The sequence below is a fragment of the Pinus tabuliformis genome, chromosome 6, assembly GCF_031772625.1.
Source record: "Pinus tabuliformis cultivar Carrire ecotype Pingquan chromosome 6, CPIR1, whole genome shotgun sequence".
Lineage (NCBI taxonomy): Eukaryota > Viridiplantae > Streptophyta > Pinopsida > Pinales > Pinaceae > Pinus > Pinus tabuliformis.
The window spans coordinates 72,396,820-72,413,687 of NC_142292.1; the positions used below are offsets into that span (position 1 = coordinate 72,396,820).

Here is a 16,868-nt window from a genome sequence, read left to right on the forward strand (position 1 = left end):
TGAGCAACCTGTTGCTGAACGCAGGTCCCTAAAGGTCCAAGGTGTGTTGGGCCTTAAAATCACTAGAATGAAACAATCAAGGTCAGAAACTCAGGGATTTGAGAAAGTCATGCTTACGGATTTGTGTAGGGATGATGACAAGATGTTCATAGATGTTGATTGATCAAGTTTGTAGGCCTATTGATCTGATGTGACAAAATGGCCTATAACACTAAGGCTTGGAGTACCTCCCAAGCTACCAAAAAATCAATAGGGAGACCAAATCCAAGGTGAAGAACCACCTGCAATCCTATATAAGATCCAATGTGTCTCCTCACCTTCTAGTACAACAATTCATTAGTGCAATAGAGTAAATGAGCTTACAAATCAGGCAACCAAGTGGACACTTCACAGTGGCATGCCCTTCCATAATGGGATTTAGAATGTACAGGTGCCTCCAAGCTCAAGAGTGAGGTTAAAAAAGGACCCTATTAGGTGGTTTCAACCTCTAAGGGAGTGACAAGTCCATGGTACATCCATCAAATGGCAAGTGTCATATGAAATAATGATGGAATGAAGTGGGGCAATAGAGAAAGCTCCAAGCCACATGCCATGGTACAAAGGTAGCTATAATGAGGGAAGCCCACAAATGGGTGTGTTGTCGCACAGATTGTCTGGGCAGCGCGACAACGCTCAAACCGGGGGCTGTCACCCTGATCCCCGATCTCTCCGTTTAAGCCGTCTCCCAAGGCTAAGGGGGTAGACCCTATGGGATAAAGGAAGACCAATTGTGGACTAGTTGGGTTGGGAGACACAGCAAGGCAATTTAGCACCTGATTGATTTTAGAAATTAATGTACCAGTGCCTTATGGAGTTAATGATTAAATGATTATTTATTAAATGTTTCAGAAATATGAAACTTGTAAAACAACCATTTATCATCTAATATCCCAAGCAATACAAGCTATTCAATAAACTCACAATGCTTTAATAATGATCTAGCAATTAAACTTCTAAAAATTGAATGCTTTAAACAATTTAAATGCTAACTAATTACCACTTTCATATAGCTAACTTTAAATAAACATTTAAGTGCATTTAACTATAGAGAAGTGGAACATAGATACCACAAAAGACACCAAAAAATGAATTTTCAATTTTTAGTTAAGCTTTTCAAAAATTTTAATTTTTATATATTTTTATATTTTTTAAATAAAACTAAACTAAACTAAGCAAAAACTAAAGTAAATGAAACTTAAAATTATTAAAACTAAACTAAACTAAATGAAATTTAAAATTACAAAAACTAAAACCTAAGATCAAATAAATCTAAAAAAAATCAAAGCAAAATATGAAGCCATTGAAATCTAAAATTTAAACCTTTTATGATTTTTTTTTAGTCAAAAATAAAAATAAAACAAAACTAAATTTAAGTTAATCTAAAACCCATTAACTAATTTAAATAAAACTAAAGCTACATAAATAAGAGCTTAATTCCAAAACTACGTAACAAAAGAAAATTTTACACTCTAATCCTAACTTTAAAAAAAAAAAAAAAATGTATTGTTTTGTTTGCAACTGCAGGTTCTCGTGAAGGATGAGAGGACGTAGGCGGAGACGTTTCGATGGAGGAATGTCGCAGGGATTTGGCAGGTCAAGGGTATGGGGAATAAATTGATGAGCAGTGGAATGAACGCAGGTATGTGGAGGAGCTCGACGCAATGAGAAGAGTAGTGTAAAAGACAGCAACGTGAAGGAGTTTGCTGGCAGAGCGATGACGTGAGGATGCAGGGATGTTAGCAGGTTTTGGAGAAGCGTAGGAGCTTGTGTGCGGAGGACGGGAGAATGCAGCTGCGTGAAGGATGGGAAGAGACTGCGTGGAAGGGTGAGAGAAATCACTGCGTGAGGGCTGAAAATGGGTTGGAACAGTCAACCCAGTGATGGCAAGAGACTGCAAAGAATGATATTGCGTGGAGAGTGAGGGGTCCGCATGCAGATTGGACGCAAGGAGCTGAGGAGATGAACGCAGGAGGTATGGCAGCAATCCAGCCTGGCTAAAAAAAAAAATTCCTGCAACAAAAATAAACCCCGAGCAGCAAAACAACTTTGATAAACCCTCAAATTTCTTCAGAAAATTTGGAAATCCGTTGAAGATTATCCTTGCAAGAAATGATGTTGAGGCTAGATATTTACCCTCTAGGGCCTAGATCTGGCTTCAAAACACGATTATGTTTTCAGATCTGAAACCTGTAACAGCAAAAGCAGGACACCCAGAAATAATATATGCAAGGATTAAAACTAAAACGGCTAAAAAAAACAGTTAATTTTACAGCTTTATGACTCTAAGCAGCCAGATTTGTCAATAATCCACAGAAATATTTTCAGAATTTTAGATTTACTATGAGATACTTCAAAAAACCTCTCATGCATTCAAAAGATAAATTTAAATGATAAACCCAGGATCAAAACTGGGTGGGCTCTTCAAGAAAATGCTTTTCGAGAGCTGGTTGGTTCAGTCGAGAACTTCCCCAAACGCCCGTTGATCTTCACAATCTAGATTTCTTGCACAGCTTACTTCAACTATCAATAAAGAGGGAAAAACAATATTAAAATCCAAATCTAATGGAGATACCTGCCATTATTTTCAGAAATTCTATTACCATCAAACCCTAGTGACTAAACAAGATACCTGTGTTCAACATCACTCTTAACCAAGCTATTACCAATGGCTGAAATTAAACTTATGCAGAAAAATGAAACATCTTACAACATTTCAGAAGAGTAACACCAGCAAGATTTCAACCCCAAAGTCTTTCTTTATTGCATATAGAAAATGACTACAAGAGAGCTTTCTTCAGCACAAGACTCACAGATCGAATGATCTCAAATGACGCCTAACACCCTATTTAAAGGAAAAAATCCCAACGGCTAGTTCGGGTGATCCATGTCAAACTAATCTTGACTGTCGATGAGGATTGAAATTCCTTTTAATCTCATCCGTCGAAATTGAAAATGCATTTTAATATATTTAAAAAGATTAAAACTTTGCATTTATTTTTTCAAAACTTTGACTTTTTATTATTTTATTATTTTTATTTTTTATTCTTTTTTATATTTTTTTTCTTATTTTTATTTTTTATTTATTTATTTATTTTATTTTTTTGACCCTCAAACTTAGCCTTTGGAAAAAAAGAAAACACCTAGGACCTAGGACCCATGAGGGGATTAATTACCTTCTAACCCTCAAGACACTTAACATCATGACTTTAATAATTTTACATCTTAAGGGGGAGAACCCATTTGACAAATACCCTCATGGACTACCCAGTTCTACGACACAAACATAATCTGGCAGATCAAGCAATTTGCGATAACCTAACCAAACAGTTAGAATTATTTCAAATTACTTTTACATAGACACGACCTAGCACATTAGGATTCCCCTAAGATTCTAGTGAAAAAATTGATTCCAGCTTTCGGGTTAGGCTAAAGGAAAACTCTACCGACCATAGGTCGGCGAGACAAAAAACCTTCTAAAACATAGATCATCACTAGAAAATTAAGTTTACCTAGGGAAATACATACATGACACAGATTTGCTAAGATTATTTACAATTTATACATATGCACACTGGGTTTACAACATAACATGACGAGGCTGATGATGACAGTCGAATGGCATGGACACGTCGATTAAGTGCTACACCTTTTGAGAAAAAGGGGGTGTACTGTTATGGGTAGTTGACATGTAGTGGTCAACATCTGGCTCTACTTGGGGACACGTTGCTACATTGTAGGAATGTGAGAATCCAGAATCTGCATCCATGCAACACACAATAGAATATAAGTAGCGTCCATCCAAAAAATCATCATACAACATTAAGCACATGAAAGATATAAGCTCTTCATTTATTATCTATTTAGTATCATGAAAAGTAAATCTAATCCTAAAACAGAAATAAAATGCTGAAATGACAAGGAGCAAGGTTAAAAATACAATACAAAGGATGCCCCATGGCATCATATATCATCTTTGAAGAACAACTTGAGCATTTGGCCATTTGCAGGTAAATCAAGTGGTTCGCCATCCAATCTGCTCAAGTGGAATGAGTTTGGTTCAGCAATATCTCGAATGATGTACGGTCCCAGCCATAAACTGTCGAACTTCTTATGTTTTCCTGGTTTTTCATTCTTGCGATCCCAAAGAAGTACCATATCTCCAACCTACAAAGATCTAGATTGAGATGATTTATCAAAGATTTTCTTAATGTTAGATTGACTTTTACATATAGCATCAAAAGTTGTCCTACAAGCCTCATCTAACTCCACAATCTGATCTATTCTATTTTGAACAACATCTTTATTAGTAGAAAAATGTTGAAGGAGCTGATAAGCTGGCAATTTCAAGTGCACAGGTAAGGTTACATCCAAGCCATAAACCAATTCAAAGGGAGATTTACTAGTAGCTTTCTTTTTAATGATCCTATCTACCCATAAAGCATACTTGATTTTGCTATCCCATGATCTCTTATTATCTCCTACTATTTTCTTGATAATGGTTATGAGATTCTTGTTACTTGATTCAGCCAGACCATTACCCTGAGGATAGTAATTTGATGAATGAGATAAGACAATGCCATACTTGAAACAGAAAGACGAAAACTCTGAGGAACTAAAAGCCTTGGCATTGTCAGTAGTGATCTTAGCAGGGACACCAAATCTAGTAATGATATTATTTTCAATGAAATCCATAATAACCTTTTCAGTGGCATTCTTAGCAGGAATGGCTTCAACCCATTTAGTGAAATAATCAGTAGCAGTCAAAATCCATGAGTAGCCATTGCTAGAATTTTCATGGAACTTCCCGATGAAGTCCAGACCCCAATGCTGAAAAGGTGCCTCCACAATGACAGGTTGCAGGGGCAGGGCAGCAAGCTTCTGTTTCCCAGTGAACAGTTGACAAGCTTGACAACTTCTAACAAACTTATGCACATCAAAAAAAATTGAAGGCGAATAATAACCAGCTCTCAGAATTTTGTGGGCGGTAATTCTAACAACATAATGACCACCACAAAATCCTTAATGAAACTCAGAAATTAACTTTTTGGACTCAATTTCATCAACACACCTAAGTACTATGCCCTCAGGATTTCTCCATCCAAGGCCATCCTTCATGAGGCAATACTTAGTGGTTTTTAACCTAAGAGCCCTTCTCTTATCAGTAACTAAATGGTTAGGACATGTAAGATTTATCAAGTAATAAATAATGTCCTTGTACCACTCATGCTCTCCTAATCTTTGCAACTCAGGCGAAGATAGATCGTTAAGACAAAAAAACCAAGAGCCTTTTCATTACCTTTGGTCAACATTTGAGCCAAGCCTTGGCCTTTCACTAGCTTGGTGGGTCTGATCTCCAAATCATATTCTTGTGTTTTAGTAACCCACCTAGCGCGAGTCCCTAAGCAATTGGTTTGAGTTAATATATCTTTAACAGCAAAATGTGGGACAAAAGCAACAATTTTAGAATAACCCACATAAGTTTTGAAATGCTTAAGAGACTTGACCAGGGCATAGGCTTGTTTTTCCATGGTATTGTATTTTAATTCGGAATTTTGAAGCGCTCTACTCATGAAAGCAATAGGCTGCTTGTGACCATCTTTATTCTTTTGTAACAGGACACCAGCAATGGTATCTTTGGAAGCAAAAGAAAAAATCATGAAATCCTTGGAATAATCGGGACTAAGACAGGCTCTTGCAATAGTGCATTTGATTTCCTGAGAAGCCTTTTTGCCGTCTTCTTGCCAAACAAATTTTACATCTTTCTTTAGAAGACTTTGAATAGGCTTAGCTACTTCTGCGTAATTTCGAATAAACCTTCTAAGAAAATTTGTTTTCCAAGGAAGGACTGAAGGGATTTAAGATTATGAGGAAGAGGAATCTTTTGGATTGCTTCAATTCTTTCAGGATCAATCTTGATTCCATCTTTAGAAATGATATGGCCAAGTAATTTCCCTTCGGTTACTCCAAAAACAGACTTCGCTGGATTCAAAGAAATCTCGTATTCTCTACATCTATCCAAAACCTGCCTAAGATGATTTATATCACTGATACCATCTTTTGAAAATACAGTAAGATCATCTTGGTAAATTTCAATAAATTTCCCGCTTAACCCCTTGAAGGCATAATCCATAGCCCTTTGAAATGTAGCCCCGGCGTTGGTTAAACGACATTCTAATGTATTCAAAAGTACCCCATGGTGTGGTGAATATGGTTTTGTGACGATCTTCCTTGTTAACCCATACCTGATTATACCCAGAAAAACCATCTAGCAATGACATCATACCAAAACCGATTACTCTTTGCAACAAAGTCTCCATGTTTGGCAAAGGGTAATTATCTTTCTTACATGCTAGATTAAGATTTCGAAAATCGACACAAAGCCTTATCGTACCGTTCTTTTTCCTAACAATCACCAGATTGGAACACCATGTTGAATACCTTGTTTGAGCGATAATTCCTGCCGCAATCATTTTTGAAAGCTCTTTCTGAACCAAAGGGGCTAACTTAGGATTAATCTACCTAAGCTTTTAGCCAAAGGGTTCAGCATTTTCATTTTTTAAGGGGATAGTATGTTCCATGACACCTTCCCTATAGCCTTTTAATTCATCATAAGAAAATGCTAAAACATCTCGATATTCGTGAAGTAGATTAGTTAACTTTTTTCTTTCCTCCACACTAGTACCTTTACCAATTTTAACAATTTTTGGGTTCGCAGGAGTACCAATGTTTATCTCGAGGTATTCACCTGGGTCCATTTTATTTTCGTCTCTCAACTTCGTGGCATCATGACGATCAAAGTGTTGCTCTAAGGCAACCAGATTCCTAGGAGTAGGATTTATGATATGCTCATGATGAACAAATCCATCCTCCTCAGAATCTATCCAAAAATATTCAAACTCATCCAGACTATCAAGAAAAAGAATCACTTGCTTTTCATCATTAAAGACTTGCCAATTTGGAACAGATGGTCTAAATATAACTTCCATTTTAATCTTATCCTTAATTAGCTCATCAGATAATTGGAAGGTAGTAGCAGCTACACGAGTTCATCCGCCAAACTATTACGCTCTCTTGGGATAGCTTCAAGGTCAAGGGCATCAAAATGTTCCATAGTATCCCACACAGCATTTCGATAATTCCTTAATCTTTGATTTTTACATGTAAATTTATTTTTAAGCTGCCTGATAATTAAATCAGAATCCCCCTTAAATCTAAGAAATTTAATTCTCAGAGATTTTGCCAATTCAAGACCCAACAGTATAGCTTCATATTCAGCGACATTGTTGGTTGCTTCAAACTCCAATCGATAGGCAAACTTGAAAATATGACCAAGGGGAGATTTTAATACTATTCCTGCACCTTTACCATGCCTAGACGATGCCCCATCGAAATACATGTACCAAATTTTATCATTGAGATCCTTAATCTTATCATTAGGAGGAACTATGAAATTAGACATGATAGCGTAATTTCAAATTTCAAATTGTTCTTTAATTATCTCGTTATGAGGTCTCTTAGGATCTTCAACATGGAATTTTCTTTCGGGTCTTCTATTAAGTCTTACAAAACCATCACTCTAAGAGAAGGAATCATAGCATATGACCAATTCATTTGAATACTTCCTCCTAGATCAGAGGCCCACTTTCTGGATAAAAGCATACCCCAGGCATCAAGCACATCAACAACAACAATATCCATAACAATCATGATGTCTAGGTAAACTGATAGATGAACCTGTAAATCTTTGATCAAACCATGCACTTCAATTTTCTTAGAATCCATGGCACATATATTATAGTAGGGTCTAGAAACTCTTAAGTTAAGTTGTTCCATGACCCTTTTAGTCATGACACAAGCTGATGCACCAGAATCCAACATGCAACTATTCAATTGTTATCCTTTAACCAACAAGGTGATAAAGAAAGGCTGGTGATCTTTGTTATCCGCATCTAAGCTTTGCAAATATATGGGAGCATCGTGATAGTCAACTTCTTGGGTCTTCTGTTGAGAAATATTTACTTGAGGACCTTGAATAGCTTTTAGTAACTTATCTCGTTGGGAAGGGATTTTAGCAATCTCGGAGACAAGAACCAAGATTTTCGCATTGTTAAACCAACTTCCCAAATCGACATCTAATCCAGAGTTTAAACCGGGGTTAAAAGTTCAAGGGGGAATTTGATTCCCACTCTGATCTTTATCCCTTCTCTGATAGGTTAAACCTTTATCTCTAGCAATTTCCATGATTTGCTTTGGAGAGGGTTTTTCACCATATAACGTAGCCAAAGTGTCATCTTCATTTTCGAGGTTATTTATACTAAAAGTTGACGAGGGATTGATAACGTCACGACTATTTTCCTTAACTTCCATCCAATCATCCATAGACAAAGGAAACTCGTTACCTACCACATTTATTTGATCACCTATCCCAAACATTCCATTATCTAAAATTCTTCTAACGATGTGACAAGTAGCCTCTTCATGGAGAGCATCACAAACCCGACAGTAAGGTGGAGAATTATCGACCAAATTAGTAAGCAAATTAGGAGGTCTCTGCTCACTAGATTGACCTTTCTTTTGCCAATTGTTATTTCTATTATTATTATTTCTAGGTTGGAAATTTTGCATTTGTGCTCTTTCCATTTGGACCAACCTATTATGTGGAGTTGCTATCTCCTTAGTATGATTAATTTCCATGCTTTCGATCTTTTGGAGTAATTTCTGAACAAACTCGCTATCAGGTTCTTGAACTGCTTTTCCTTTAGGTTCTTTTAATTTTGTAGCAGCCCTATCAAAACCTGGGATTTCAGATTTCCCAGATGCTGCCTTATCCTTTTCAAGCTCTACGGCTAAGGCTTGGCAATCCTTGTAATCAGGAAGTTTAGCACGTCTCAACTCATAAGAGGGTTCAGGGCTAAAGGCATCAATATAAAAATCTCTAAGAGATTTGTCGGTATGTTTATAATCTTGAGGTAATTCTTTAATAATATCATTAAACCTTTTGTTAAATTCTTCAACGGTTTCATTCTCTCTCTTTTTTATTATGCTAATAGCTTTCACAAGGTGTCTTCCTTCTCTCTTATCTCCATACTTTTCCTTAAAGGCATTAATGATTGATTGTAAGGAATTAAATGAATTCCCAGGCTTTTTTGAAAACCAGTCATGAGCATCGCCGTCCAAGGTTAGAATAAAAAGAGTCATTCTAACATCTTCATGATCAAAATCAGCAGACCTTGCGTACTTAGCCATCCATAAACTAAAAGCTTTCAGATGTGAATTAGCACTAATTGTGTTATTTCCCTGAAAGCTAGGAAATTTATCTATCCCAAGTGTTGGAAGATCATTGGGATAACCTTGAATGTTGGAAAAATTGCAAGGGGCATATATATCCATGATGTCTTGCTCAACCGGGTTAGTAAAAAGGAAATGGATATCAGATAAGGCTTCTTGTCCGAGGTTAACAAGAAGTGTACGAGAAGAGGGTTTGTGTAATCATACCGTGAGAACCCTTTCAGGATCAGGAGCAGGATTGCATAAACTGCTTGGATGTCTTCTAGTATAGTCTCTTGAAGATGATATATGAAGTGGAGTCGCCACCCAGACAGGAAGTGAAACACGGAAAAGCTCGAAAGGAAGGATCTGAGGACAGGAAAGGACAAGAGGAAAGAAACGAGACGAATGTAGAAAGAACCAAGGACAGAAAAAACTATATCCCCAAAAAGGCACCAAAAAATGTTGTTGCACAAATTTTCTGGGCAGCGTGACAACGCTCAGATCAGGGGCTGTCACCCTAATCCCCGATCTCTCCTTTAAACTGTCTCCCGAGGCTAAGGGGGGTAGACCCTATGGGATAAAGGAGGACCAATTATGGACCAGTTGGGTTGGGAGACACAGCAAAACAATTTAGCACCTAATTGATTTTAGAAATTAATGTACCAGTGCCTTATGGAGTTAACGATTAAATGATTATTTATTAAATGTTGTAGAAATATGAACCTTGTAAAACAATCATTTATCATCAAATATCCCAAGCAATACAAGCTATTCAATAAACTCACAACACTTTAATAATGATCCGGCAATTAAATTTCTAAAAATTGAATGCTTTAAACAACTATACAATTTAAATGCCAACCAATTACCACTTTCATATAGCTAACTTTAAATAAACATTTAAGTGCATTTAAATATAGAGAAGTGGAACATAGATACCAAAAAAGACACCAAAAGATGAATTTTCAATTTTTAGTTAAACTTTTCAAAATTTTATTTTTTATATTTTTTAAATAAAACTAAACTAAACTAAGCAAAAACTAAAGTAAATGAAACTTAAAATTATTAAAACTAAACTAAACTAAATGAAATTTAAAATTATTAAAACTAAAACCTAAGATCAAATAAATCTAAAAAAAATCAAAGCAAAATATGAAGCCATTAAAATCTAAAATTTAAGCCTTTTATGATTTTTTTTTAGTCAAAAATAAAAATAAAACAAAACTAAATTTAAGTTAATCTAAAATCTAAAACCCAATAACTGTGTTAAATAAAACTAAAGCTACATAAATAAGAGCTGAATTCCAAAACTATTTAAGAAAAGAAAATTTTACACTCTAATCCTAATGTAAAAAAAAAAAAAAAAAAAAAAAAAAAAAAAAAAATCGTATTGTTTTGTTTGCAACTGCAGTTCGCGTGAAGGATGAGAGGATGGAGGCGGAGATGTTTCGATGGAGGAATGCCGTAGGGATTTGGCAGGTCGAGGGTATGGGGAATAAATTGATGAGCACTGGAATGAACGCAGGTATGTGGAGGAGCTCGACGCAGTGAGAAGAGCAGGGTAAAAGACAGCAGTTTGCTGGCAGAGCGATGACATGAGGATGCAGGGATGTTTGCAGGTTTTGGAGAAGTGTAGGAGCTTGTGCGCGGAGGACGGGAGAATGAAACTACGTGAAGGATGGGAAGAGACTGCGTGGAAGGGTGAAAGAAATCACTGCGTGAGGGATGACAATGGGTTGGAATAGTCAACCGAGTGATGGCAAGAGATTGCAAAGAATGATACTGCATGGAGAGTGAGGGGTCTGCTTGCAGATTGGATGCAGGGAGCTGAGGAGATGAACGCAGGAGGTATGGCAGCAATCCAGCCTGCCTAAAAAAAAAATTTCCTGCAACAAAAATAAACCCCGAGCAGCAAAACAACTTTGATAAACCCTCAAATTTCTTTAGAAAATTTGGAAATCTGTTGAAGATTTTCCCTGCAAGAAATGATGCTAAGGCCAGATCTTTACCCTCCAGGGCCTAGATCTGGCTTCAGAACACGATTATGTTTTCAGATCTAAAACTTGTAACAGCGAAAGCAGGACACCCAGAAATAATATATGCAAGGATTAAAACTAAAACCCTAAAAAAAATAGTTAATATTTACAGCTTTACGACTCTAAGCAGCCAGATTTGTCAATAATCCACAGAAATATTTTCAGAATTTTAGATTTACTATGAGGTACTTCAGAAGACCTCTCATGCATTCAAAAGATAAATTTAAATGATAAAACCAGGATCAAAACTGGCTGGGCTCTTCAAGAAAATGCTTTTTGGGAGCTGGCTGGTTCAGCTGAGAACTTCCCCAAACGCCCGTTGATCTTCACAATCTAGATTTCCCGCACAGCTTACTTCAACTATCAATAAAGAGGGAAAAAACAGTACTAAAATCCAAATCTAATGGAGATACCTGCCATTATTTTCAGAAATTCTATTACCATCAAACCCTAGTGACTAAACAATATACCTGTGTTCAACATTACTCTTAACCAAGCTATTACCAATGGCTGAAATTAAATTTATGCAGAAAAATGAAACATCTTACAACATTTCAGAAGAGTAACACCAGCAAGATTTCAACCCCAAAGTCTTTCTTTATTGCATATAGAAAATGACTACAAGGGAGCTTTCTTCAGCACAAGACTCACAGATTGAATGATCTCAAATGACGCCTAACACCCTATTTAAATGAAAAAATCCCAACGGCTAGTTCGAGTGATCCATGTCAAACTAATCTCGATTGTCGATGAGGATCGAAATTCCTTTTAATCTCATCCGTCGAAATTTAAAATGCATTTTAATATATTTAAAAAGATTAAAACTTTGCATTTATTTTCTCAAAACTTTGACTTATTATTATTTTATTATTTTTATTTTTTATTCTTTTTTATATTTTTTCTTATTTTTTTATTTTTTTATTTTTTATTTTTTTGGACCCTCAAACTTAGCCTTTGGAAAAAAAAACACCTAGGACCTAGGACCCATGAGGGGATTAATTACCTTCTAACCCTCAAGACACTTAACATCATGACTTTAATAATTTTACATCTCAAGGGGAGAACCCATTTGACAAAGACCCTCATGGACTACCCAGTTCTGTGACACAAACATAATCTGGCAGATCAAGCAATTTGCAATAACCTAACCAAACAGTTAGAATTATTTCAAATTACTTTTACATAGATGCGACCTAGCACACTAGGATTCCCCTAAGATTCTAGTGAAAAAATTGATTCCGGCTTTGGAGTTAGGCTAAAGGAAAACTTTGCCAACCATGGGTTGGTGAGACAAAAAGCCTTCTAGAACATAGATCATCACTATAAAATTAGGTTTACCTAGACAAATACATACATGACACGGATTTGCTAAGATTATTTACAATTTATACATATGCACACTGGGTTTACAACATAACACGACGAGGCTGACGATGAGAGTCGAATGGCACGGACACGTCGATCAAGTGCTACCCCTTTTGAGAAAAATGGGGTGTACTGTTATGGGTAGTTGACACGTAGTGGTCAACATCTAGTTCTACTTGGGGACACGTCGCTGCATCGTAGGAATGTGAGAATCCAGAATCTGCATCCATGCAACACACAACAGAATATAAGTAGCGTCCATCCAAAAAATCATCATACAACATTAAGCACATGAAAGATATAAGCTCTTCATTTATTAGCTATCTAGTAACATGAAAAGTAAATCTAATCCTAAAACAGAAATAAAATGCTAAAATGACAAGGAGTAAGTTTAGAAATACAATACAAAGTATACCCCATGGCATCAGATATCATCTTTGAAGAACAACTTGAGCATTTGGCCATTTGCAGGTAAATCAAGTGGTTCGCCATCCAATCTGCTCAAGTGGAATGAGTTTGGTCCAGCAATATCTCGAATGATGTACAGTCCCAGCCACAAACTGTCAAAATTCTTATGTTTTCCTGGTTTTTCATTCTTGCAATCCCAAAAAAGTACTATATCTCCAACCTGCAAAGATCTAGATCGAGATGATTTATCAAAGCGTTTCTTAATGTTAGATTGATTTTTACCTGTGTTGCACGGGTACCCGCACCCGGGGGTGGGGTTCTCGAACCTGTCCTGGGTTCCCGCACCCAAGTACCGGATTCGGGTACGGGTTCTTCCCAGACGAACCCAGAAGAACAGGGTTCTTTCATGAAGAACCGGGTTCTTTCATGAAGAACCGGGTTCTTTCATGAAGAACCGGGTTCTTTCATGAAGAACCGGGTTCTTCAAAAAAAAAATTGGGTTCTTTTCCTTTAACGGGTTCTTGGGTTCTTCGGGTTGGGTTCTTCGGGTTCTTTGGGTTCTTCATAAAAAAAACTATATTAAAAATTTAATTTTCAAATAATTTTTTTTTTTTTTTTTGAAATTTAAAAAATAACTTATAACAAAGGTAAAACTTATAACAAAACCTAAAAAACCCCAAATCAATTCTTGTAAATCAATTTGGAATGAAACATTCTTCCACGGTCCTTACCATCAAAACCTGTGTTGCACGGGTACCCGCACCCGGTTTTTTAAGTTTTTTACAAGTCTTGTTTTTTAAGAATTCTTGTAAATCAATTTGGAATGAAACATTCATTCCCGAGCCAAATAACCATCAAATTATAAACTGTAAATGCACACATACAGGTTCAGACATTTTCGGTCAAATAGAAAGTAGGATTGAGACCAGCCATAAGCTGTAATCAGCTGATGCTGTTAAATGGCGAAGGGCTATTTTGGACAATGGCTAAATTAAGTATCAAAGTCTGCCAATTTCTCACAGCATTCTGATAACATCATGTTAAGATTAAAACTAGGAAAATATGCCTAAATCATATATGGTCTCTACAGACTTGTACACCAAGTAATCTCTAAAAACTACGAAGATGTTTTATGTTTAGATAATTAATATTCAGGCAGAGCTTCGCACTCAAAGACAAACTATCCCTCAAGCCATCAGATGGCTGCTGTGCATTTTATTGGGAAACAAAGACTGATAAGCGTGTTTTGTGGAAGGGTAAGGCTGCCACTGTTTTTGGGATTGCTTTACCACAAAGCACACCATGCATGGGGCAGGTGGATGATTAGACATCAAGAAAATTCTAGACCACTATCAGGTTGAGAAGAATCTCCTATGAAAAAATTGTGTTTTTATATGGGAGAGACTAAACATTCAAAGCAAAGTTACAAGCTCAAGCTCTAGCCAAAATGAGCAATTTCAATAAGGAGAGAAGCTATCTTGAAATTAGAGCAGGAGGCAGAAGTGCTAACACTCCTTGGCTGTGTAGGAGGAAGGGTCTGTACGACCACAGCCTGATTCACTGATAGGCATCCTTGCAAATGAACCTAAGCTGCATAGTTATTTTAAAGCCTGTGTGTGACAAAATATGTCCCAAGTTTCACCAAAATAGCTGAGTCTAGCATTTATCCTAGTATGTATTTTGAATTTTCAGTTTTAGTAGTAGCCTTGAGCTCTCTCACATAGCTGTCACAGTGTCATGGTTACACAGAAAAGATTCAAAAGAACAGTTTTTTGGTGATAAATTTTGAAATTTCAATGTCAATGTTGAATGTTCAATGATGTGCATGTTTAAATGATTATCATTAAAGTTTTCTTGTTTAAAGTTGAAAAAATATACAAATTCAAATTTCATATATATTATTAATTATAAATTATAAATTTATAAAATATAATTATTAAAATTTAATATTATTATATTACCCGACGAACCCACGCACCCTGTTTCCAAAAATGCCGTCCCCGTCGCCGTCCCCGTCCCCGCACCCACGTTCAATTCTTTCAGGATTTAACTCCACAATCTGATCTATTCTATTTTGAACAACATCTTTATTAGTAGAAAAATGCTGAAGGAGCTAATAAGCTGGCAATTTCAAGTGCACATGTAAGGTTACATACAAGCCATAAACCAATTCAAAGGGAGATTTACTAGTAGCTTTCTTTTTAGTGATCATATCTGCCCATAAAGCATACTTGATTTTGCTATCCCATGATCTCTTATTATCTCCTACTATTTTCTTGATAATGGTTATGAGATTCTTGTTACTTGATTCAGCCAGACCATTACCATGAGGATAGTAATTTGATGAATGAGATAAGACAATGCCATACTTGAAACAGAAAGACGAAAACTCTGAGGAACTAAAAGCCTTGGCATTGTCAGTAGTGATCTTAGCAGGGATACCAAATCTAGTAACGATATTATTTTCAATGAATTCCATAATAACCTTTTCAGTGGCATTCTTAGCAGGAATGGCTTCAACCCATTTAGTGAAATAATCAGTAGCAGTCAAAATCCATGAGTAACCATTGCTAGAATTTTCATGGAAATTCCCGATGAAGTCCAGACCCCAATTCTTAAAAGGTGCCTCCCCAATGACAAGTTGCAGGGGTAGGGCAGCAAGCTTCTGTTTCCCAATGAAAAGTTGACAAGCTTGACAACTTCTAACAAACTTATGCACATCAGAAAAAATTGAAGGCGAATAATAACCAGCTCTCAGAATTTTGTGGGCGGTAATTCTAGCAACATAATGACCACCACAAAATCCTGAATGAAATTCAGAAATTAACTTTTTGGACTCAATTTCATCAACACACCTAAGTACTATGCCCTCAGGATTTCTCCATCCAAGGCCATCGTTCATGAGGCAATACTTAGTGGCTTTTAACCTAAGAGCCCTTCTCTTATCAGTAACTAAATGGTTGGGACATGTAAGATTTATCAAGTAATAAATAATGTCCTTGTACCACTCATGCTCTCCTAATCTTTGCAGCTCAGGCGAAGATAGATCGTTAAGACAAAAAAACCAAGAGCCTTTTCATTACCTTCGGTCAACATTTGAGCCAAGCCTTGGCCTTTCACTAGCTTGGTGGGTCTGATCTCCAAATCATATTCTTGTATTTTAGTAACCCACCTACTGCGAGTCCCTAAGAAATCGGTTTGAGTTAATATATCTTTAACAACAGAATGTGGGACAAAAGCAACGATTTCAGAATAACCCACATAAGTTTTGAAATGCTTAAGAGACTTGACCAAGGCATAGGCTTGTTTTTCCGGTATTGTATTTTAATTCGGAATTTTGAAGCGCTCTACTCATGAAAGCAATAATCTGCTCGTGACCATCTTTATTATTTTGTAGCAAGACACCAGCAATGGTATCTTCGGAAGTAAAAGAAAAAATCATGAAATCGTTGGAATAATCGGGACTAAGACAGGGGCTCTTGCAATAGCACATTTGATTTCCTGAAAAGCCTTTTTGGCGTCTTCTTGCCAAACAAAATTTACATCTTTCTTTAGAAGACTTTGAATAGGCTTAGCTACTTCTGTGATATTTGGAATAAACCTTCTAAGAAAATTTGTTTTTCCAAGGAAGGACTGAAGGGATTTAAGATTATGAGGAAGAGGAATCTTTTGGATTGCTTCAATTCTTTCAGGATCAATCTTGATTCCATCTTTAGAAATGATATCGCCAAGTAATTTCCCTTTGGTTAC

At 36.4% G+C, this 16,868-nt stretch overlaps 1 protein-coding gene across 2 annotated transcripts in view; it reads left to right on the top strand.

Annotated features, from left to right (window-relative positions):
• The window catches only part of LOC149257302 (putative membrane protein At3g27390), a 271,304-nt gene that overhangs the window by 214,173 nt on the left and 40,263 nt on the right, over window positions 1-16,868 (top strand). The gene's annotated exons all lie outside the window — the stretch shown is intronic.